General features: G+C 36.3%; 1 protein-coding gene across 1 annotated transcript in view; it reads right to left on the reverse strand.

Annotated features, from left to right (window-relative positions):
- The window catches only part of DGKB (diacylglycerol kinase beta), a 378935-nt gene extending 365024 nt beyond the window's left edge, over positions 1-13911 (reverse strand). The window contains exon 1 of the mRNA XM_071429110.1: positions 13749-13911. The gene's annotated coding sequence lies outside the window, so the exon portion shown is untranslated. The remainder of the gene's footprint in view (positions 1-13748) is intronic.
- Between the last annotated feature and the right edge of the window lie 12858 nt (positions 13912-26769).

Below are 26769 nucleotides of genomic sequence, written 5' to 3' on the forward strand. Positions count from 1 at the left end.
TTTTAACTAGAAGGTGCTACCAAATGAGTTTTTGTTAGCTCTTTGGAATAACATTTTGACACAAAAGTAGAAACAGCTTTGGAAGCTTTAACTTGCATCTGAAGAAGCTTTTGATGCTATCAGTCACCATCAATCTATTTTTTAAAAAGTCTAACATCCTTCAGTGAGATAAGAAGAGAGAAATATTTAGTTGGTGATATGAATGCTACTGGACACTGAATAGCTAACTGCCACACAATTTCACAACTATTAAGGAAATGTGAACTTCATGTATGCAAAGAAAACATTAGCATTCCATTGATAGTGTTTTCCTCCATTTCAGTGGTTTTGTCTGACAAGGTTGCAGACAGAATGCAATGTCTCTCAAACCTGTCAACCCTGAAAAACAATTCCAGTGACAGGAATCATCAAGAATTGATTTTTCTATTATATGAGGGCCTTATTTTCTCACTTTGACTGAAGTGGTTTTATACCTGTAAAATTTTAAACAGAATTCATTATCCAACTTGCTATTTGTGCTATTCAGAATATACAATTCAGCCTTTTCTTTTACAAGGTATACCTCTTGAATAAAAATACACATTCCTTACTGGGAGAGTATAGACTAAGACAGAGAACCTGACAACACTAAGACCAAGGTGCTGTGATGCTCTTTTTTTGGCCTTTGAGCTGTTCTCCAGTGCTTTGTTCCTCTTTTTGCTGTCTCTCCAGTTTTATAATCTCTTTTGGCCCACACATTTTAACCACTACTATTTCCCACACTGAAGTTAACATCGAGGATGAAACACACAGTATCAGCAGGAAGATTAAAGCTCTTAAAGCATAAAGCAAGAGAGAACTGTTTCTGTATTCTGAGACCCAGAGGCAAGAGCCAGCTGAAGAAAATAGGCTGACTTTAGAAAACATAATGCTACACTTGTTTTGAACATTTCTTCGTCTCCACAAAACCCGTAAAATTTACAGCTTTTCCCTCTGTTTCTCCTTGCAGTAGTGTCCAGGAGTCTCATTTTCCAATGCCAGCAGCATCAACACTGCAGAGAGTATGCTCACTGTGTCCATCACTCCAGTTGGTGCTAAGATCTGGGAAAAGGCAATTTTATCCTCCTGCCTGCTGTCTGAACTACAAGTACTGGCTGATAAATCCTTTTTCTGAAATGGCCCTTGGTATGCAGAGGTCATTTTTTGTGGAGAAACATGATAAACTTACCTGAAAAGCAGCCCTGCTTGGTGAGCAGCAATCCTCTATCCTACATCTGAAGCACTCATGCAGTACAAAAAGTGGGATAAACAGTACATATTCATTTTTGCTTTTTTGACACAAAACCTTTTAGGAAGTCTCTTTGTTGGACTCTGCTTATACTTAAAAGGACATGTAGCTGTTATAAACAGCCAAATTATTTTGAGCATTGATTTAGTTCTACAATAAAAATTTTAATGTAAAGATTTTCTCCACTGCAAGACTGATTCAGATTTTTTTTCACTTTTAAGGGATACTTCTTTGGAATGTTTAACATTTTTTTCAGGGAGTTCTTCCTTTGATTCAGAGAATTACACACTATACCAAAATGCACAACTAGAAAAATATCTGGTTTTACCACAATACAATCAGCAATAGACATCTTAAATTCCATAGACTTAGACTCTAAGTCTTCATTTTCCCTGTTAAATAACAGGAAATCTAAAAGAAGGTAATCTAAAAGAAGAGAAACATTTTTTACTTTACAATATCTATTTAGTGCTGACTACATCCAAGCTCCTCTGTATGTCAGAAATACTGATGTCATCTTTGTTTATTTGAAGTATGCATGCATCCAAATAAATGTTTAACTTAAAAAAGCCACAGACATGTTCAGGGCAAACCATTAACTGCTGCCTGGGAATAGCATAAAAATGTGTTTGTAGAGGGCAGAAAATTCTGTTCATTTATTATACCATTTTATCCCTCAGATGCTCATGGAGTATAGGACTATAGAGCTGATATTACTGTGGCAAACACACAGTATTTAGATTTAGAGCCCTTTAATTTTTTCTCATCAATATTTGGAGAAAAGTGGATTGCAGTTCTATGCAATGACAAATAATGAATCTAATTTCAGTTAGGTTTTCAATAGTGTTTGTGCATCAGTAGGTTTAACAAGTGAATTATTTCATTAAACACAACGAGCTGTGAAAAACAATCTCTTTTGTTTGCTCTGTTTGGGAAAAAAACCTACAACCTAAGGGAGTATTCAAGAATCTTGTATATTTACCTGGCCTAGGTAGAATTGCGCTATAAAAATATTGAATTTGTTCCAATTCTTAAAAAATATCCATTCTGGAAATGAACACACTTTTAAAATAACATTACTGCATCCTGCATTTTTTTGAGGATAAATTTTCAGTATGTTTCTAGACTTTTTTAAATTGAAATCCTGAACAAAACTTCTATAGATAATGTTTTTGATTAAATGTTATAAGGTACCATTACCTCCATGCCTTGAAAAAGAATAAAACATTTAAACTTAGCTCTAAATATTGCAGAGGTTCTATGGTCTTTCTTCTTGTACCCTTCTTTTCTCTTTTCTAATTTCCACAATTTCTCTCTGAAGAAATATCTTGATTTAAATGCCTGAAGTATGTGATTGATTCACCTTTAATGCCACCTTTCATTGCACTGCGTGAGATCTGAAATTCTTGCCAGAAAGTGTTTCTTACTCTTTCCTCTATACATGGTTAAATTTTGTCTTCTCTAGGAGCATAGCACAACACAAAACCCAGAAGAGCAGGCTGGCTGAGACAGGGAGGCACCCATGGGATCATCTAGCCCAACATCCTGCTCAAACAGGATTGCTAAAGCTGTGATAGGTTACTGAAAACTGTGTCCAGTGGGATTTTGGCTATCTCTGAAGATGGAGATACCCCAAACTCCCTAGTCAAGCCATACCAGTGTTTGACAACCCTCAGAGGAAAGAATCTTACACAGAATTTCTGCTATTTCAGTTGTGTCCTTTGCACCTTGACATTGGAGGGTTATGTCCCTAAGCACTGTAGCTGCCTTTTTTGAGCTTTTTATCTCCACTGGAATGAGCCTAAAGCTGTTTGGTATTTAAACACTATGCAGTTAAGCCCCTTAGAGATGTACCCAGCATGTTCTGGGCTTGGTGAAGTTACTTTACAACACTCAGCTAAGAAAATACAAAAGGAGGGTTAACTTCAATCTTTCAAAGAAGCTTAGCACTAAGAGAACTATCTTACCTGAGAGAAAAATCTAAAAACCACCTAGGCTCAAGGCAGTCTTCCCACAGTGCCACCCTATTCTGTGCAAAAGACTACTTTTTCCTTGCTTGGAACTGGATCACAGTGCCACCAAAAATAAGTATTTTCAGTTCCTTCGCAACCATCAGATGCACTGAGGATGACCACATATATTCACACTTGTCCTTGCTTAAAACTTGGTTGTGTGTTTCTTTTTTTATATTTTGTACTGCTGGACATTTACGATTATATCAAGGTTGCATGCTGGTTGAGCTTCTAGCTATCAGGCCTAGAGCATCAGCAAGGTTTACAAACTGAACACAGTAAAAATTCCAGGCTGTTTACATCAATCCACATATTTTATCATAATGAAATTATTATCAATGCAAAACATATGAGGAAAACAACTGACTGGATCTGACAACAGTGCCTATGGTAAACACTGTTTTCTCCAGATCACTCAAGTTTTGCTTACTTTAATTTTTCTATGCTTCATGGTTTAAGCTGTCAAGATGTTAACTATTCATGTTGGCAGACAGCAACACCTGAAGATATTCCAAAACCAACTGTGAAGGAGGATATTGTATGTTTTTCCTTCTCTGTGAATTGAAGGGGTTTTTATAGGTTTATTTTTACTACTACATTTCATCTCAATGGCTATTTTATCAATATAAACTCCTAAATCAAAATAAAATAAAACAAACATGCGCTCTTCCTTTTATAAATTTTATGAACCAAAGAACACTCAAAACTTTAAGCATGGTTAAAATATAACCTAATGAATATCAATCAGATTTAGTTTACTTTTCTTTGTAGATGTCTGACATTTTGACAATGTTGTGGTTTTATCATTGTCTTTAAGATCTTCTGTTTATTTAAGAACCCATATATAGCCCATATCAAGCTATTGTAATTTTTTGCATATGTTTTAAAATCAGAATGCATCATAGTAAAGGCTCTAGGTATTTCACAGATTGTATAGTCTGTATTTAAATCATATGCTTCTAATTCCTTAAATTTCAAAGATTCTTCCAACATTCCTTGATCACCATCATTTCTGTAGAAAAATAAAGATTTCTTTAAGTATAATAAAACCACACAATTTTTTTTTTATATCCGGGTCAATGCCACCTCATCATTCTCAAATACCTGAATAAGTGTATTTTTGAGTGATATTTTTACCTTTTTTTCTTTTATGGTCTTCCACCTGATACTACTTCTACCCTTTTATTTTTCTCTTACCATACATTTTGAAGTTCATCAATTTCTTGCGAGCAAGAGATTGCCAGAAGAAACAGCACAACCAAAAGTTGTATACAATTATCTCAATTTTCTTTAGCCTTCATTTCTGAGCCATTAAAAAGAAACACCATGAAGTGTTTGCATCTCAGAACATCAGGCAAGCCTTAGGTCTTACTTTTATGAAGAAAAAATGAAAGCAACATCAAAGTGATCATGTCTGCCATGTCTTATTCTGTACCTTATCTTTGTGGGTTCTTACAATCTGCAATGACAAAGTCAGTTTCTTTCTGTGTGAGCTGTGGTTCAAATCTTCTACTTGTATTTTCACTTTGTTATTGGGACTTTTGTCTAATATTGCAGAACTCTCATAACTATTTTAGAGAAGATATATTGCCCATGTCATGGTAGAGCCAACCTTTATGAGATTTAGTTTTCCATTTTCTAACTGAAAGGATACTTAGTCATGCATATACAAGAATAATTTCTACTTTAAAACTCCCATCTAAATTTTATTGACTACATCATATTTTTGAGGTACTTTAAAGCTTTTCAATTTGAAGTCAAGATTATTTATCTGGTGCTTTTGCAGTGTATTTTTCTTTTTCAAAGGTGAAAACTACTTTATTACTGACCAGAGGTTCTTTCCTAATTAGTTTACTTAATCCAGCCACATCCCTTCACCCAATTTTTATTTTATTTAATCTCTAAATATTGTCATTCTTCTGTCTACATACAAAGAATGTATTAGATGCCACATTAGTACTCATTCAACCCACTATTATTCTCTCTGCTTTTGTAGCAGAAGAGGGAAGCTCAGAACCCTCTAAAAGACACCTGTCAATTCAGATAAGTCATACTCCAATCAAAACTCCCATCTCAAAACAAATTTTCCTACAAACTTATTTCTGGATTTCACTGAAATTTCATGAAATAATGTTGTCAAAAGACAGCAAGAAAGAGAGAGCACTGCAATTCCACAACCTTGTCATTTCCAAGACACTTTTGCAGAGGCCTGCTTGGAAGAAGCTCTGTCTGTGCACGAGTTAAGTGCCACAAAGCCACCCCAATGCAGCCCACACTGGAGCTGCTACAGCCCTTTCTTCAGCCAGGCAGCAGAGGAGGGCAGCACAGCTAACATCTGCAAGGACTGGATGCTTCCTTGATAAAGTACAGCTCTCCAAGGAGGCTACTCTGTGTGATACCAGCTCAGAGGATCAGGCAACCTTCAGCAGTAATTCCCGTGGGAAGCAGGAGAGATGCAGAACCAGATCAGAGGTTGCCAGTATTTACCTGTTTCACATAAAGACTTTAATGTGCTTCACTGCATTTTACAGCTTCTTTGCCCACAGATTATATACAGGATAAAATTACACCATTCTGTCATAGGAGTTGCTGTGATGAATGACTTTGTTACAATGAACAGAGACTGGCCCATGACATAATGCAAGTCTTAGGGGAAAATGGCAAAACTTGACTTTTGTCAGTAATTTCATTCACCAACTGTAACTAAACACAGGAAAACCTGGAAACACTGAGCATGTAATTCCTAGACACCTGCATTAAGAATTAAGGTGTTTATTTAACATGACGCTTAAAATATACTAACATTAAATTAATGTACTTAAATGTGTAAGATAACTGAATGCATTATAACATTGTTTTCACGTGTATATATAAACAGCATAAGTTACAGAAAATATCTATATAGTTAAATAGTTAAGGGACTTAGAACTGTTCCCACCATGTAGCTGTGGTATGGGTGGGGAAGACTGCAGTATTGTTCTCCTGTGAGAGGGAAAGGATGGAGCACAGGCAAGGCATGTGCAACCTGATGGATCACAAACTGGAGCATCCATCCTTGACCACAATTTGGATACCCCTAGTTCTTGATATAGTTTTTCCAATACAGAAAGCAAGGAAAATGTGTTCACAATGGGTCTGTTGTTAGCAATAAGATAATTTAATAATTTACTTGTACACTGTTCAGTAATTTCCAGATTTTTGGTGTTAGACAAGCAAGCTGAAATATAGTGCAGTATAAAGGTACCCTAAGTAGTAAAATTTTAGAGAACAGACAAACAAACAACCCAAACAAAAAAAGAAAAAAAAAGGAAATTCAATTCAAAGAGGCTTTCCTTTGAAAAAAATTATTAAATTATGGCTTATTTCTGCAACAACTCTGTGAATATATTTTCACAGATGAAAAAATTGTATGTAGCTAGTGATAAAAAAGCTTCCTTAACAATTCACAGAAATCAATAAAGCTGACTGAACATGAAAAAAGATCTAGCAGCCTACCTGGCTAGCAAGCTCACATTAAAACAGAAATCCCTAAAAGTTTATTCATTAAATCAATGATAAATTCAACTCACATTTGCAGCAATTAGACCATCCAAAGGCCTTTATATCTACTTGGAAAAAAAACCTGAAAGATAGTACACCAAACACAGTCATTCTTATTATTTATTTATTATCAAATGATGCCACTGATTAAAATGATGAAATGATACTATTTCAATAATCAGAAAAAAAAATACTCAAAAACCCCAAACCACACAAATAAACAACCCATGTAGCTCACAACACAGAATACATTGTAAGTGTTTCCCTACAACTAACAATTCCTAGCAGGAATGCTAAATGTTTTATACCATTTCTGCTTTAGTTCCTTTATAGCAAGACTACAGTCAAAATTGTAATCTTAGAATCAGTGCATCCTGTATGGCTGGTGATAGCTTTGGGAACACATTTCCTAAACTCTTATCTGGAACGTTTCACTACATTGTTAATTTTTGCTCTCCCACTTTTTTGCTTTCCCACTTATCATAAAATTGTTTAGGTCTATTGTTTAGCTACAAGCTAGAAGTGGAAAACAAATTAGTACTTCCACGGTGCTTTAAACATGTAAGACACCATATAAATTTTAAGTTATCAGAGATTTTCAAAACACAATCTACTTACAAATACATTTTTCATTGCTATTATTTAAAAATTATATTAATCTCACCATTTTTTAAAGTGGGATATATACTGGATTTAAGTAATGTTAACAAGTACATATATCTCAAAAGGCAATAATGTCAAGAGGCCAGTGTTGGCAGGACTGAGTTATGGGAAGGCTCTTTATGATCTCTGTCATGTGTGAGTACATCTGGCAGGTTTTGCACTGATTCATCAGTTGCAACATAGCTTACATCAATCATTAGTTTTCAGATTTGGAAGAGACATAAATATTTGGGAAAAATTGCTGCTTATATGCACTGAGACAAGAGGAATCAGAAAACTATTCAAAAAGTAAAAGGACTTATTTTTTTTCCTGGTTTTATTTATGGGTGCCTTTATACCTACTGTCAGTATTACTGATGTTACCTGGATATTTTCTCTGGGGAAAGGGAGAGTGTGTGATGTGATTTATACCCCAAAATAACTGTGCTGCAGAAATAATTATTCAAATCTGACTAGGAAACCTTCTCACTCTCTTCACAAGCAGTCTGGCAAGACAAATCATCAAGGGACCCACATTCTGGATGAGGGCTGTAAACAGGCACACACTACCACACCAAAGGGCTGAGGAGCAGATGCACAGTGAGTGTCCAACATTATCTCAGACCTCAACTACTCCTTGCAATGACATTTCAAGACAGCACAAGCTTCACAGGCTTTGAGACAGAAGCAATAGAAAAAGGGACTGTACAAAGAAGAGAAGCAGTGGTTCATCAATATAGCTATGGCCCTGATTGTCCCATAATTACTAACCCATCAATACCTAGAATAACTATTCTTCCCTTCTAGGGAAAAATTGCCTAACAGTACTACGTATCCACACTCTGATTAAGTGCAAAGTTCACTGGGATCTTTCATCTGATCTCTCCTACGTGTACTTCCCAGCATGCAGCAACTGTCTCAGTATTCCTGCAGCACACAAAGCATACAACATTTGTGTCACAAAGGCCCTTGTTGGTAACCAGAACAACAGATAATTTATCCCTTATTTCTGATTTTTCAGATTTTCCATTACACATTGCACATGTTTTATAAATGCTCAGTTTCGCTTGCCTCCATCTCATCATGGAGGAGATGTCAGATCAAAAAAAGAATATAGTAACACAAGGAAAAAGACTTTCTCTTTTAGCCACTCAGTTATTTTAGAAGATAAGAACACTAGAAGCAAATCTGCCATCTGTAAAAGAAATGTGGAGACATGCCTTTCTCAAATACTTCTCTTAAAAAGTGCAGATTTGTGTGAAGTATCCACCATGTTAAAAGAAGCTACTCCAGGGCTGAGTGGGAAATTGAAATAGAGGATCATCTTCCCATTTGTTTTTGAAGAGGCAATCATGGAAGAGTATTAAAAGCAAGCTAAAAGGGAACTTGCAATTTTCCCTTTGTGGATGATTGTTATGTGAGGATTGATCTGAGCTAAAGCCAAGATGCGATTAATTTAAAATTGAAGTTGCCACTGTAAAAAAATTAAATTCCAAATAAAGCTGTTATTCTAAAAAATCCCTCAGCAGCAAAAAGTATAAAAATACATAAATACATAATTCATAATCAGCAAGACATACTACATGAATGTTTATATCATCTAAATTCCTTGACAAAAAACAATGAAAAAGAAACAAAAAACTACCAGCATCTAAAAAGAAAAATAAACCCACCAAAAAAGCACAGTGCAAAAAACTCCAGCACATATTAACTATTCATAGAAAGAAAAGTCCCACAGAATAAGTTCCTAGTCATGTAAATAATGAGGCTGGTTGTATAGAAGCATCATTCTAAATGCAAAAAAAATCTGTTCTTATTCCATCTTTATAACTATCAAACCAAGGTTTTTATTTGTGTAATTAATGTATTTTGGTTCCTCCTCTTTGATTGGTGTTTTTATTTCTTGTTTGTTTTTGTTTTGGGTATTTTAAATTTTTTTTATTTTTATGCACAATGTTTACCTATAGGTAACTGAGGCTCAGACTGATTTCTTCACAAACTGTGTATCACAGCTTGCAGCACTATCTACAGAATCTGTACGATGTCCTTGCTTAAAACTTTGCTATTTAGTGGTTTGCATATATTTAGGGATTCACTAATTCCCCTGAAGTGTTAAAGAAATAAGAGAATCAGCTTCATTCCCTCAGGTGTGGTCACGTACATAATTAAAAGCAGTAAATCATCTTTTCTGAGAGGAACATAAACTACCATTTAGAGTATACTCAGCAGGTGAAAATGCCTACTAAAAAGGCACCAGTCTTACAGTGGTGCTGTTCAGAATGCTGTTTTAAAGATTTATACCTCTTAATATGATCTTGAAAATATGCAACTGAGGAAATGGAATATAACTTTATTCAAAACAATGCAAAATCAGCTTATTTTGAAACACTAATGAAGGAATTAGCTTCACATTTGTGTTATGTTCTAAAAGCACATTGTTAATATTAATTAATCTGAATATTAATCCTTTCTGAATTGTTTACAAAATACTTTTCATTAATAGAATATACAATATAACCATAAAATCATAAAAACATCAGAGTCAGTGCTGACTACAACTTATTCTTTCTATTTTCCTAAACATATTACTGCTTACACCACTATAAATTGATAGGTATAGTTACTTAAATCTGGGTCTGAAAATGCTGGCTTGTTCTATATTTTTTTGCAAATATTTATTATTTTCTAAAGTACTGAAGGTTTCAATATCAAATTCATGAAATTATTATAAGCTCTACCAGAATTCAAAACATGAACAGAATCTGTTATTGCACAGTTGTATAATGCGGTCATTCCACTAATGTAATTATTTTTCAAAAATCAAAATTTATATTTGCACATGAAATATATTATTTTCTATTTTACACTGATCTAATAAATTAGAGCTAGTAAATTATCTTTTTAGTGGTGAGATAACAAAGCAAGTTTTTAAAAGGATTTAAATTTTAATAAGGCCTCAATCCCACTGCCTGTCAGTAGCAACCAGATATGATTTGTCAAACTTTCTATCACAAAACATCATCAGAGTTAAACTAACCTCTCTCAGAAGTAAAAAAATGCAGTGATAGAACCAGCTCTGGATTTTTCAACAACATGGCCAAAACTAAATTTTCTTTTCCAAAGGACACAAGGCTTGAACACAGCTGAAATGGAACATGCTTCACCAAGGATGGACCCCAAGGAAATTTGGCTTGGAAACTTCTGAAGCCAGCAGTAGAAGATGGCAACTTGTTCTGTGAGAGGGAGCAGTCTCTCTGCCCTTGCCAATGTACCCCCTCAGCCTCTGCTGGCTGCAGAAGGGTTTTTTACAGAAACATAGAATCATTTATGTTGGAAAAGACCTCTAAGACCATTGAGTCCAACCTGCGACCGATCACCATCTTGTCAGCTAGACCATGGCACAAAGTGCCACATCCGATAGTTTCTTGAACACTTCCAGGGATGGTGACTCCCCCACCTCCCTGAGGAGCCCGTTCCAATATTTAGCAATCCTTTGCATGAAGACATTTTTCCTGACATTCAACCTGAACCTCCTCTTTGCAGCTTGAGGCTGTGTCCTCCTATCCTGTCTATGCTTGCCAAGGAGAAGAAAGCAACCCTCACCTTGCAACAGCTTCCTTTCAGGTGGTTGTAGAGAGTGATTGGGGCCCCCCCTGAGCCTCCTTTCCTCCAGGCTAAACACCACCAGCTCCTTCAGCTGCTCCTCACAGGGCTTGTGCTCCAGACCCTTCACTAGCTCCACTGCCCTTCTCTAGATATGATAGCATCTCAATATTTTGCTTGAAGTGAAGGGCCCAGAACTGGATACAGGATTCGAGGTGTGGCATCACCAACACTCATTACAGTGTGTCCTGGCCCTGCTGGCCATGCTATTTTTGATACAAGCCAGGATGCCATTGGCCTTCTTGGCCACCTGGGAACAGGGAGAGCTCGTGTTCAGCTGGCTGTCCACCAGTAATCCCATGTTATTTTCTACTAATATCTGGAAATCTTTCCAGACACTCTTCTCTGAGCCTGTAGGACTGCCCGGGGTTCTTGTGACCCAGTTGCAGGACCTGCACTTGGCCTTCTTGAACCTCATACAACCAGCCTCAGCCCATCAATCCAGCCTGTCCAGACCCCTCTTCAGAGCCTTCCTGCTCTCCAGCAGATCAACATTCCCAGCCAACACAGTGTCATTCACAATCTTACTGAGGTGCACTCAATCCCCTCGTCCAGACCATCAGTAAAGGTATTAAACAGGACTGGGCCCAGTGCTGAGCCCCTAGGCAAGCCCACTAGAGACCATCTGCTGGCTGGATGTGGCACCTTTCACCACCACTCTGGGCCCTGCCATCCAGCCTGCTTGTAACTCAGGTTCTTCATGGGAAAAGCCAGCTCCTGCAGTCTCCTGCCCTGGTGCCTTCCCACCTCACTTGTGCCTAGAACCCATCCACAGAGCAAATACCCATCCTCTGCTTTTATGGTACTAGGATAAGATCTTTCAGCTAAAGCCGAGCCTTAAGTGCATTTGGGAAGAGGAGAAGTTTTCTTATAACTCACTGCTAGATAGACACAAGGCATTTTAGAGTGATCTGACATGGTGCAGAGTGAAAGAGAGCCAAAGGACCACACCATCTCCCTTGTTTGTTGCTGCTTGATCCCTTTATGCAAAAGGTTTATGTTCATATGACTTAACTGCACTGCACTGTTAAATGAAATTATGGTGTGAAAATTTAAAGCTCTTCAACATACATTTTTCAACAGAAATTTCACCCAATCTTAAAATGCTTTTAAGGTAAGTAATCTAACACATTTCAGTCAAGAAAACCTAAATGAACGTATATGACTTGGAAGAGACCAGCTAACTTGCTCAAGACCTTAGGACAATTGTTTTAAAAGCAGATGTCCTATTCCCTTCTTTGATGGATGTAGAGGAGGAAAGTTTCTATTTGTTTATTTGGGTTTTTTGGTTTGTTTTATTCAGAAGATAATGTGTATTGGGCTCCCCAGCATTACAGAAACTTTTCAAGCCTGTATTTAGAGGAGACAGAACTCACTCTGATTTTTTTTTTTATCTCAGTATAATAAGCACTGAGGGTGTAGTGACTACTGCTGTTAACCTGATAGCTTTTCCCCTCATATGGGATTGCTTTTAGCTCCTGAATATATATGCCTGTCTTGAAACTTTATATACAAAATCTTGTCTCAATATTGCATTTTTTTAGTAATGTCCCAGGAGTACATATGAGGTAAATTATAACTTTTTGCTTTATCCAGTTTTCCAATTAAATTAGTCTCATTTGATGAACAGTTGAAAAGCAGAATAATTATTAATGAAAAAAAGGAAACTTATAAAGTTGTCATTGTTCTTATTAATGAATATTGTATTTGATAAATGACTAAAATTTTATTTTGAAGTAATAACCATTTTAAGATAAGTATGTTAGTCTTAAATGGTATCTTATCAATGTTGCTTAGAAATCAACAAGAGCTAATTGTTTTAACTGCAATCAAGATCAAGAGAGCCAGACTTAATAATAAATCATCTCACTTAGACTTACATAGTTAGATGATATCAAAGCAAACATGAGAACTTCCAATAAACTTTTATGATCTGCCTAGGAATTACTAGGAATTCAAATACCTCTGGGAAAAATTTATCTAGGTGTTTTTCCGTGTTGATATCATGTTGGTAACCTCTGTTTTAAAACAGCTAATATAAAATACATATGAAAAAAGCACTATAGTTGATGAACATATTTGCAAAAAAAGTAACACATAGATTAACACAGGAAATATTCTTAATATTGTAGTATTTCCAGAGAGTGCAATTTTCTCAAGTTATGCTGACACAAAGTAGTACCTCTGATGTGGGAAAACACAAACATTCAAATCAATGAGAAAGTAGAGATCACACAAATACACAATGAGAAAATAAACTATATCTGTGGGTGATAAAATAGTTTAAAAAAAGGAAAGAAAAAGTGCCGCATATCACAGATTCTATGGTTTCATTAAAATAACACAGAACCAGAATTACATAAAGTTGGAGAGATTGTTATAAATTAAAAGAGCAGAAAGAATCACATGTAGGAAAAGAAAACCATCCTTTTTATAAGTTACATTACAAACACTACTTCCAAATGTTTCTTACATTCTTGGCTATAAAATTGTGCCATACTTTTGAGAAATACATCAAAACATCAGTTTTCTGCATACAAGTGTTTCTATTTGAGAGAATTTTTTTTCTTCTTTTTCCTAGTTGAAAAGTAAAAGCCTGTTATATTTGAATATGTTGTTCTTACCTGTGTTGAAAAGCCAGCTCGTCACTTGTTCAGGAATACCTTGATCCTATGCCTGTAACAATTCATCTAACCTTAAATGAAACCCTGTGCTAGGGGAGAGGCTCTCATTTCTATTACTTTTTATAAAAAAAAAAAAATATAGATGACAGATCCTTTCTACAAGGTAGCCTAGAGTGTCTAGTTCTTGTCACAATGTTGTCATAGTGACAGTGACATCAATATACTTCATGACAATCAGTACAGCAATTTTTCTGGAGACAACACCAGTGTTGATTCCTGAGTGTATTTTGTGTTGACTTGCTTTTCAAGTCTCATCAGATAATTTATTTTTTGCACTATTCTTTAATTCAAATGAGACTGCACTAATTATTTTGGTTGTAAGCAGCCTGGTTTAAAAAAAAGCAAACAAAAAATACTGAAACTAAAATATTACAAAACTGAAAGAATACAAAACAAAGAAGTTTGACCACAAAATTTCTTTCTACAAATTAAAGTCTGTTATTTGTTAGTATAACAGAGACCTCCTAGATCTGATTCTGTGACTCTATACTCATAATATTTTTTTCAAATAAGGGTTATTTATAGTGTAAAGTACTATACATACAGCAAAAGGAGAAGAAAATGGTTCCCTTGAAAAAGGTGATATATTCTCAGTTTCAAGTAAATTTTTCTGGGAAAATACTGTATGTCCACTAAAATCCTGGTGTTTCATGATCATTCTTCACATCATCATAGCATCTATTTTCAATGCACAACTTGTCACCCTCCTGAAGCTTTTCACATTTTCTGTCAGTAATTGCTACATGACATACAATCATATAGCACTTTATGTCCCCAGACATGAAGTTTATATTCCACTTTTTTTTGCACTAAAAGTAAGAAAAAGCTGCAGTTCACCTCTTACCAATCTAATCTGCCAAGGCTACTCCTAATTGTTGTGTTGATAATATAAATAATTTTCAGACAAAGAATGATAAATTTTGCTGTTAATTTCAAATTCTTCCTTCAAGTTGCATTACGGAAAAAAAAAAAGTTTTCTGGTTTTCTTTACCACTCACAAATAGCTTGAATTCTGAACCTCACCACCTGTTTTTTCCTTTTTATTCAACATGTTAAGTGGGAATTAATCCAATACATCTCTCCAGTTTCTAAACAAAAAGGAAATAATATACTACTACTAAATAAATCCAGTATGTTCCCATATCTTGAACATTTAATGGATTTGTAATTGTAAACGTTTGAAATAAAAGCCACAATCGAAAAAAGAGAAATACAGAAAACTGGGATAACTTTTAGAAAAAAATGCTACATTTTCTATCATTTAATATTAGCCACACTAGGTCTGTAATTCAGGTTAGTCAGCTGTACTCCACACAGCCTGAAAAGGCAATTCACTCTGCCATATGAACATCTTTGTTAACTGGGATTACTCATCCTCCAAAGGTGCCTCTCTCTACCCATTAGCTATCATCCACATTATTTATTTCTACCATGACCTATAGTTATCTCAAACAGACAAATAATTTTGCCTGGGTCTCTTTAAAAGCTCATCCTGTCATAAATAAATATGGATTCATATATGGATTCATATACACACCCACTCAAACGTTATGGTAGTGGATTTAGATGAGAAAAGTTACTACAATCTATAATTTGCCAAATACCTCTAATCAAAGACTTCATAAGCAATAAATGCCTTTAAAAGTCAGAATATATGTGTTCACAAAGGAACAGCAGCTATTCTCAAGTGGTCAAACTACAGCCTTTTTCTTAGGATGTTCCTAAATAAAGCCACGCAGAACAGTTCAAGTTTCAGTGCTTACATTGCCACATTTAATTTTAAGGGTATACTCAGCAGAAAGGCTGCCTTCTATTCTGAAATGCAATTACTGCACTACCTGATAAACAAGACTTAGGCTCTTTGCTATCAGCAGCAGTTAATGGGAGGCCTGACTGCCTCAGGCCTTTTATTACTATCCCTAAATGATTATATTATAGGCTTTGAAAAATTTGACCAGAGCTATATCATAAAGGATGAGTAATAGATCAGAGTCTTGTCCTGTGAGTTGGTACTTGGCACAAAGTCAGGTGTATTTATATCATAGTGTTTATATGTTTAAGTAGAAAACCAGCCGCACTGATTTAACCATGCAAATTGTAAATAAGTAGTCTAAGTAGTGCATTAAGGATTCAAAACAATAAAATGCTTTATTTCCTTATAAAGTAAAGGAAAAATATTATTTAAAATTTTTAATTACTAAATTGCAAGATATTGTTGATAGCATTATAAATATTGGAATATTTTAGTAGTTATTTTTAAAGTTGTTCTTCAAAGCTGATACCTTTCTTTGCCAATTACTCATCCAGAAGGCCAACAGAGAAACAGCATCTACCAGCTGCTCCTCTTAATCATCTGACACTGCATTCTTCATTGTTACCATTATGTAACATGCCAATCCTTTACAGAACAATACAAGACAGAGGCTCAGTACTGACCTGAAATTATTCTCTGATTGACTGCTTTAAAAGTCAAATGATCTCATTTAAACACCATGGTGAAATTAGAAACAATTTTTCATCAAAGTAATAAGAACAACTCTGGAAATAATAGGAAACCTAAATATACAGGACAACTGAAGCCATAAGTTCCCTGAGTCTTCACTCACACTTTAATGCTTAAATCTTTAGCATGTCTTCCTTGCTGATACCACTTACTTTCCATGTAACAAGCACATCTAAATGGACTTGTTCAGAACAAATCACATTAGTGAAAACACAAGTCAATTTTATTTCAAGAGTTCATAGTAGGATCAGACAGCAAGCCTCCTAGCTGACCAATGTAGAAAAAAACCCCAACAGTTTAAAAAGAATTGTTACAACTTTGCCTGGCATTCAAGTTAGTTAAACAAGGTGCTAAAGCAACAAAATGCAACAGCTCAGAAATAGTTGTGGCATCTTTTATTATATTAAAACCACAAGTGCCTAAGTTTTCTTTCATCACTTTCTGTCCATATGGTTAGTTTGGGTACCACTACTGTAAATGAAGATCATTATCAAGTTTTAATACAAAACCAAGTGTGATGGAACAGACCTTCTGTTCTCAATCACAGAGCAGTCCTTCTACCAGTCCTGTTTTGTGATACTCTTTATTATCTTTTGGGAAAAAGAAAAGGTATTTGTCACAGGTTCAAGAACTCTAATTATAAACCATTAGCAATATCTGAAAAGAAGTAAAACTAAAACAACAGAACCCTTGGGGATCGTTAATGTACTGAAATTTCCCAAGAAACAAATGTGGGATGATCATATACATCTTTTTATAAAACAAAAGAAACTTGAATGCGCTTTTTAATGCAAAGATCTACTTTCTTTTTCCTTTTTTAACTCAAGTAAGCTTTATATGCAGTTTTGCAAGCAGATATTTGTGAATGGGTATATATTTTGGTTATACAAAAAGTGTCTATTTTCAAATAATAAAGTTAGAATATTTCTTAAGCTGTACAAGAACTTTTAAAAAGAGGTTAATAAGAAAATAAGAACTTAAGTAATAGATTTTGTAATATGGAATAATGAATCAGAGCAGAGAAGGTACCTGCTCTCCTAGGTATTCATAATCTCTATAATTAAAGAACTGACAGAGAACATGAAGCATTTTCTTCATGGCCTTTTATTGAGTCATAACCCCTTCATGACCTTGTAATTATTATGTAATCATAATAATAAAATATAAGAACCTCTTACAAAAGACCTGATATTGGTAAAGATTATAAATCTAAAATAAATTAATCAAAATAAGTCCAGTTAAGAAGTCTCATTGGGCAGAAATAAATTGGATAGTAAAAAAATTAGGAAATAACATTAAAAGTCAGTTCTATTTCATTGAAAATTTCCCATCGATCTCATATCATTGTATATCACTGATCCCTGAGAAAGCCACTGAATTTGCAGTCACCCAATACTGGAAACTGATACTGCACATCAGTTTGAATCCATAGACTTTAAATACTTTTTATTTTTATTATCTTACGCAATAGCTCTAAACCCACTGTGCTACACTGGGGTCAGTGTGCTGAAGAAGAGACTCTATCTGCTTGGTGTTTATAATAGCTATCAGAGACCAGATTTTTAGTTTTCAAAAGGTGAAATTGCACTTTTCGTCTTGCTCACTGCAAAACACCTCAAGAGAGAAATAAAATGCTTACTGTACCATGTTTATGTCAACAATCAGGGCATATACAGGATGGCCAGAATTAATTTATTTTAGAGAAATTCCTTACTAGTCCATGGCAAAACAATTCACATATGACAGTGTGCACAGCCGTTGTTGATAAGGGTGCTGAACAGCATCTCCCTGAAATTGCTCAAGATACCATACCATAGCAAACACTTACAGGGCCCGTGTAGCTTCTTTAAAATTCACAGCTAATGCACTATATTTTTAGTAGTTTCATACTACTAAATTTAATTACATTTAATACTACTATATTTTTATATGTATGGTATATAACCTGATTTAGACTGTTCCTTGCAGAAAATTGCTATTTACAACATTGTATCATCGATATATGAATGACTTACACTTGGTTTTTAAAACACATTATTTCTTCCTCAAGCTCAGTGAAGATATGCAGGTGTCTTCAAATCCCTGCCTTATGTTCCAGAGGCCTCTGACACCAGCCAGCTAAACTGTACTTGAATGCAACCTCTCTCCTATACATTTGAGTTTGTACACAATAAGAGGGAATTCTCTAGTCAGATGTTGGACTAGAGGTAACTACAGAGAAAATAGATAGTAGATAAAACTTGGAGGGGAAAGATGAATTTATGGGAACATTACATTAAGGTAGATCCAGCTGGTTCTGGTAATGATGGGTTTAAAGCGGACTATTCCAGGTCTCTTAAAATGACTAAGTATTCCTGTGCATCCAGCAGAGTGTTTCCATTACTGATGTTGCTGCTTAGTAACAGGATTACTAGGCTTTTTCCACTCTTTATGTTTAATTTAATACCCATATCTGAAGAGAGGAATTTATTCTAAATGAACATATTTTCAGTTGTGATTAAAGTTAAATGTTAATCCAGACATAACATGATGAAGCTTGTCAGGTTTTTGTTGCTGGGATGCAAGAAAACAACACTGACAAACACTGGTTCCTTGCAGTCCTAGTACATTTAGGCTGGTTTTATTTGTGCTATACTGCCTTTAGTTACCATTTCTAGAGAAAACATAAGACCTGAGTAACTAAGTCCACAAAGACAAACTGCTTTTGAGTCTGGGACCAGCTCTTTAACTGTGATGATGGCTCCTTTCCTTCATGAGTCAATGGATACACTGCCAAGAACACATGCAAGGACACCAGAGTTCAGAATAGGTATCTCAGACTGTAAAGATCAACCTGTCAGCAGCTCACACTCACAAAACACGCTGTGTGGGGGAAGCTTGAGAAACAGGAAGGAGACAGAGCTGACAAGCAGCATATGACAAGAGAGTAACCTAAAGAAACATCTTCTAAATGGAGGACTGAAAGCAAGATCCTTTTGTTCAGTCTTCTCTGCTAGCATTCAGAATGACAATCAAGCATATATTTCTGTTAAAAATATGTATGCAGCATACTTGAGAACACCTAAGGTGTTTCCCTACTTCCCTGAAGTGTGAACACATGCACACATCAGATAGCTGACTGCTTTTCCTGCTGTAACCACTGATTCTAACCCACCACTCAATCCTTTCAATTATACTCTACTGCATCACACACAACAACCAACTCCAGCTTTAACCACGTTCATTGTGATGCACACAATAGCAAAGAATGTTAAACGAAATTTAAACTCTGGTCCTTTATTGTTTTGACAGTCATGACCTTCTATGATTTTGGGTATCTCAGGAGATGTTTTCTTTGCTATGTTATGTAGTTTATTTATTTTAGTAAACTCAAACCTAACATGTGGATTTAAATAGTTTTTGTCCTTTTAAGGCTTCCATTCCTAGTGCTTGTTTTAGTCATGTTCATGTGAAAAGACATTTAGAAATTATGATTTCTCCCTTCCAATGCATTTCACAACAGAGCTTTTATACTCTTTTAGCCTACTAGTGGTAGGGACAAAAGCGATATTTCTGACAATATGGAAGTTGGGGAAGTAGAATATAAAGGAACTGGAGAAAGTGGCTCATCTAAAAAGTAATCCTACCCACTGCTCCAATCAGAAACAGAAGTTTTGGCTGTGTAAAATAACAGTGAGTCATTATATATTAATATTCTCTATTAATATAATTAGAAGAGCTAAGGTGTCCTATTTGTCTCAAGGACACAGGGGTTTTTTGCCCTTCTAATTAATTAGAAGTCTCAGAATGCAGAAACAGATGAGCATTAGGAAATTCATCTAATCACTATACAGTTACACTATAAGCCAACAGAAAAACAAGTAGCCAATTAAAAAACCCAAATAAAATCAAGGAGCTGTAGATACCCTTAGTCTAACTAGGTAATCAGACAGAATGATGGTAAATAGGTCTTGGGACAGTATATTCACCAACTCAGAGGAGTTGGAAGGGACCTTCCAGGATCACTGAGCCCAGCTCCCAGCCTGGCAACAGAACCATCCCCAGCAGTCGCACCATGAGCCTGGGAGCATTGTCTAAATATTTCTTCAACTCTTGGGCTTGGTGCTGTGACCACTTCTCTGGGGAGGCTGTGCCAGTGCCCAACCAGCCTCTGGGTGAGTAGCCTCTTCCTAATATCCAGCCTTAAACTCTCCTGACACAATGTCAGGCTATTCCCTCAGTGTCTGTCCCTCTTCTTCCCCTCACATGAAGTTGTAACTGCAGTGAGGTCTCCTCTCAGTCTGCTCCAGGCTGAACAGACCAAGTGCCCTCAAGTGCTCCTCACAAGGCTTCCCCTCAAGGCCCTTCACCATCTTTGTTGCCCTCCTTTGGACACCCTCTAACAGTTCAATGTCTTTTTTATGTTGTGGTACCCAAAACTGCCCCCAAGCACTCAAGATGAGGCTACTCCAGCTCAGAGCAGAGCAGACAATCCCCTCCCTTGCCCAGCTGGCCATGCTGTGTCTGATGCCCCCAGGACAGGATTGGCCCTCCTGGCTGCCAGGGCAATGCTGGCTCATGTTCAACTCATGACATCAACCAGGACCCCCAGGACCCTTTCCTGGCACTGCTCTCCAGCCTCTCACTCCCCAGTCTGTCTGTACATCCAGGGTTGCCCCATGCCAGGTGCAGAATCTGGAATTTTCCCCTGTTGAACGTAATATGGTTGGTGATTGCCCAGTCCTCTTTGAAGTCAAGCATGCAGGACCAGGGCTAAGTATCTTAAACAACCCTACAACTGTGAGTGATGTAGCTATTTAGACTCAAAACTCAGTAGTCAACTGAGAATGTGACAAGCTAGATATTAAGATGTAAAATGAAGAATAGTGAATAAAACTGAGGTTAGTATAATGTTATTCAAAGGTATAATATTCAGTCCACCTGTAAACTAATACCCAAAAAACATATTCCATCTAGACTAAAATTATTTGATAAAAGTAGGAAAATATTTTCACATCAGGAGAGCACTAAGTGTATTCAGATTTTACTGTAGAAAGACAAGGCAAAACAGAATAGAAGATACATAAAAATGTACAAAGATTGAAAGCTGTATTTTACTGTTGTATAAAAGAGAAATATGTGCTTAAAAGAACAAAAAGGAGAAATACTCATTCCCCCTTGCCTAAATTTGGAAGTGGAATGCATTGCTTCAGTATATCAGGGAAGAACTTGTGAAAGAAAAAAAAGAAAGAAAATAGGCTGATATATACAATAAGGAAAAGACTATATAAAAATTTAGAAGGAAACTGAAGTGTCATGTTTCAGTTGTTAGTTACTTGAAGCAATTTTCTATTTTGGAATATCTTGTGGCTGTTTTTAAGTAGCTGGTACGGCCAATAATGAAATGCATTTGTCTTTGGGCTTCTCGAGTATGACAAAGCTTCAGCTACTTTAGCTGCTCAGTTAACAAGCAGGGTTACAAACTGTATTAGGCTGCACTGTAGCAAACCCCATGGAGCTTGCAAGAGCTCCATGGAGGATGGAGACTTGACAATAGGAACTGCTGAGTCAGGATGAGACAGCAAAAGAAGTTCCTGTCTCTCTGACCCCCCGCCCCAAAGCTTATCTCTGTTACCCTATAGGCCATTTTACTGAACCCTTACTATTGGTCAAGTTTGGATCCCCCTAAACCCTATAAAAAGGGCCTGGTTTAGCCCATTTGACAGAAGAAGAGCTGTCACTGGACCCTTTATGGTCTCTCCCGCAATAAATCATCACTGTGGAACACCGGAGCGCTCCATCTCCTCTCTCACCATCTGCTGCAGCCTCAGCCAAGGGCTCTCTACCTAGCAAGCAAAGAGTTGATATCCTAGGAGAGCTGATATCGCTAAAGAGCTGGCGATCACCAAGCTTGCTAAGGGGGTAGCCTGCAGTGATGGCCACGAGCTAGCTGAGCTTTCGGGCACTCTGTCTCTCTGAGGGACTGGGCTCCTGGACCATCTTGCACTGCTCAATAATAAGGCCAAGATCAAGGATTTATTATATTGCACTAACTCAACAAGAGCACAATCCAGACAGAGGAATTTAACTAAGGACTCCATCAGAATGCAGCTTGTAAACTCATGTTATCAGTTTGCTTTCAAGAGCTTATATGTTTGTTTGAAGACTGCCTCATTTTGTATTCCTCCCTATGCTGATAAAACCACCACAGTAGAGATATTAGAGGATAAAGAGCTATAATTAGCTATTTTTCTTTTCCAAACTATGAATATGCAAAGAGAATACTCCTGCTGAGAAGCCAGTATACTCAATTCTGTTTGAAGGAGGATATTTGAGGTTGGTTGAGGAAGCATTTTAAAACTCGGAACAGAGAGATCAACAGGCTTTCATAGCTGAAGAATCTAGTTTAACTCAATGGTCACTTTAGCCAAAGTTAAAGAAGGATGACTAGATGGAAAAGTAAGCAAGCCATATACTGGAATGCACACTACTCCTGAAAACACCCAAATGGTGAGTGGATTACTACTACTCCTAGAACCTTTACAAGGCAGCATTCCTAAGGATACACAGCCATCTAGTGAGTGCTGAAGAATGCTGGTGGAATGGAGCAGATGGCCAGAAGAGTCTAATGCTGTTCTGCTGGAGGTAGCAACCCTGAGATACTGGAAAGTTTAAAAAAAGTCAACAACTGTAAGCACCTTTGTGTGCTTTCTTATGTATGGAACAACTTCATAATTTGGGACATTTTTAGGTCCCAAAACTAGCAAAAACTACTATATGGAAGGACTAGCATTTTGAGGAGAGAAAATGTAATCAAATGTAATTCCTGAAGACTGTTCTTGATATCAAAGTAACACTTCTGATGACAGCACGCATGTTCATGCAGAGATTGTGACACTAGCACACTTGAGAAGAAAAAAATAGAGTTTTCACTATATGCCTGTAAGTCAGACATGTGGTTTGTGAGCAGCTGCAACACCAACACAAACATTTCTGTCATGCAAGCGCCCTTTAAAATGAGTGAACTTGCAAATGTTTTTCAACCATGCTTGTTAAATAGGAGATAAGAGCAAAATTCAACAGGGCTGAACATAACAGTATTCAAAAAAAATTTGTAGTAGCACTGAAGGTTCAGAACCACAATTTCTGACTGCCTACATGTGCTACACTGCCTATAAAACTACTCATTTACAGCAGGAGATGACAGGCTCATAGCCTATACACATAACAAATTACTACAGCTCAATTAGTGATCTACTTAATAAGCTGTGCTTAATCATGGAGATTCCCGGGAACTTTCCTCTCCTTTGCTCATTGTGTATTTGAATTGGTTAAAATCACTGTTTTGAATAAGTATCTAAGTGTTTAGGAATATATCATGTAGTCTGGATGAATTTAATTTATAATAACTCATTGGGAAACTAATCTTGGTAGTTATCAGATTCATTTTTAATCTGAAAAGCTTCGTTGAATCAAATTTCTAACAGATATGTCCTGACTCTCATTCTGCTCCATATTTTTACAGACAATATTCAATAGTGACAAGAATTTTGGCATTACTCAATGTTTTGGTCAACAAAGTAGAAAAGTGCCTTTTCTCTGCAGATAGCACCTTACTAGGAGAAGTCTAAGACTTGCTGTAGAATGATTTTAAGACAGAAAAAGAGTCACAAGGAAACCTAAACAAGCTGTCTAAAAGGACATAATCAGCTTAAGACTCCATATGCATATATTTCTGCCCAGGCAGAAGAAATAACTGGTGAAGTAATTCTGTGTATTTTCAAAGTCTGTGGTACTGACAGGGTAAACAAGGGGCATTGAGCTACAAATGAAGAGCTACATTGAGCTACAGAGCATCAATGTGAAATACTCTAGGCACTAGACCTACAAGCTACAGCTTCAGGTGAGCATGCTTACCTTTGTTTGCATTTAACTTTGATTTTTATAAAGTTTATCTTCTTTCAGCCACACTCAGAAACATCCACTACAATGAATTGATTCACTTTTTCTTTTTTAAATTAAACTTTACCCAGACAATGGAAGAAATGTTGAAACTATCCCTAACAGTATAAAAACTGTCTCATCAAAGTCTTTGGCTCCTCTGAAAAGCAGATGCTTAAATGGAATGTTCCTGTGAAGGTATACTTTCCTCAACTAAGCAGCCAAAAAGTTAATCTAGAGAACAGCTAATTTCATTCAGCAAAAGGCACTGTGACCTTTAATTGCATATTAACACCTCTGATTTGAGCTGATGACCATTTCCTGGATATGCTTCTGAGACACAGTGCTAGCAGTGAGTAATTCCTGACCTTTAGCCATTGAATTAACACCTCTAATTGTAAATGAGAGAGCATTTAAACCAAAACTCTTTCTAATCAAGTAGCTTATAAGACTATTATTTGGCTGGTCTGCTACAGAGTATCGAAACCCTCAGACATTGTCAAGGCAATTTTTTTCCCTGAGGCTTTCCTAATTTATATCCCACAGCAGTTGCTCTTACTGTTTGTGCTTTACAAAGCTGTAGTAGGGAAGGGTTTCTTTCTGCTGAAAGAGTGGTTATATGTCAGTGCTACTTGAATTTTTTGCTACTTATCACATTTCTTTGTGTACCTCTGGATGCAATGTCTCAGCCTGTAACCAAACCACAGTGGGCTGCGGTCTTATCCACTCTCATAGAAGAAGCAAGTCTAGGCTGGAAAATTTGCATATGGCAGAGATGGGAGACATTAGTATTACACAGATATAATTCTTTACTTTTTAATTTTTTTTCCTGCTTTTCACTCATGTAGATACAAGTTTAATCTTGAAGCTACACAGGAAAGATGTAAACCACAATCTCTATGACCTAAGACTACTGTTGTCTTATTCAAAGTACAAATGGCATGTCCATGGGCATTGTCCATGAAAGACTTGTGTCTCTATGGTACCATGATATGGTAGTAGAATTGCCCAGGAATGCACAGTTAATGGAACTGTAAATATCAAAATCTTTACTCCCAAGACCAAGTAGAAAAAGGTGTTGCAACATTTTTCATTTTCAGTTTAACAGAAATTTCTATTATGTTTCCTAGAAATGCCAACTATTTTTGTGATAGTGTCTCTCTTCCTATCTGCCATAGGCCTCTACAGGATGCTCAGTACAGGCTAAATCCTATTAGTCTCCTCTTCCAGAAACTCTTTCTAGGCTTGTTGAACTATTCTTAGCTTTTTCCTCCCTTCCTCATTGAAAGGCAAACCTTGAGGCAAATCCATTTTCCCTGCAGGAATGCTACCAGATTTGTTAAATGAGTCCACGTTTTACAAGCTTATGTTACAGTAATAAACTCATAAATATATTTGAAGGAAACTGCAAATTCAAAAATGTTAGGGGATTTCTTATAATAAAACTAGAATGCACTTTTGGAGTTTGAGTAATAGTTGTGTTCTGTTGCAGCCTCTGAGAGAATCTGAACTAAAAAAATAATTTCTTCTAACATATTAATATACTGCTATATATTAATTAATATACTTAATATAATTAAAATTACCAAAACCTGTGAGGGTGTTCACAGGGGTTTTCAGGTGAGGGAAGAGACAAGAATGTTGACTCCATGTTCAGAAGGCTTGATTTCTTACTTTATGATATACATTACATTACAACTATACTAAAAAGAATAGAAGGAAAGGTTTCATCTCAGAAGGCTAGCTAAGCTAAGGATAGAAAGGAAAAGAATGATAACTCAGACTCTCTTTCCGAGTCAGCTCTGCTGTGATTGGCCATTAGTTACAAACAACCACATGAGACCAATCACAGATGCACCTGTTGCTTTCCACAGCAGCAGATAACCATTGTTTGCATTTTGTTCCTGAAGCCTCTCAGCTTCTCAGGAGGAAAAAACCTCAAGGAAAGATTTTTAATGAAAAGATGTCTGCGACAAAAACCCATTGGTTTTGAAAGAGAAAAATAAATATATATGAACTGGTAAAGTCCCAAAAGGAAGTGTTTGTCCCTGCTTTCCCCTTGCAGCCCTTTGCTCCAGTCTATCCACACCTCTGGACTACTGAACCAGTAGGCTGAGCCTACTAGCATGGGAAAAAAAATAGCTGCTATCTAATCTGCCTAACATAATTGTGGGTTTGCTACCTTAACTCCACTACAAGAGCTTGCTGCCTTTAAATTTTTTTTTTAAATTTTCTTTCCCAGGACAGGGAAAAGGATAGGGTGAGTTTTTCAGACCTGTTTATTTTAAAATTATCATTTTAGGTAATCAGTTTTGCTAACTATTTTTAGCCCAGATATGCTAATGAAATGAGGCACTTCCAGCTGCACTTCTACTATATTATTTTATGCTGGAATCTCCAAGTAAGAAAACAAATGGGCAATGCCAAATTAATATTTTCATTAGGGGAACTGAATCACCTAGAGGCTGAAAGAAGGTATTAGTTAGTTATTTTTGGTCATATATTGGAATATAAAGATGAAATAAATAGTTATTAGGA

Source organism: Agelaius tricolor, unplaced genomic scaffold, assembly GCF_023055355.1.
Source record: "Agelaius tricolor isolate 1412-34295 unplaced genomic scaffold, bAgeTri1.0.p SCAF_6, whole genome shotgun sequence".
Lineage (NCBI taxonomy): Eukaryota > Metazoa > Chordata > Aves > Passeriformes > Icteridae > Agelaius > Agelaius tricolor.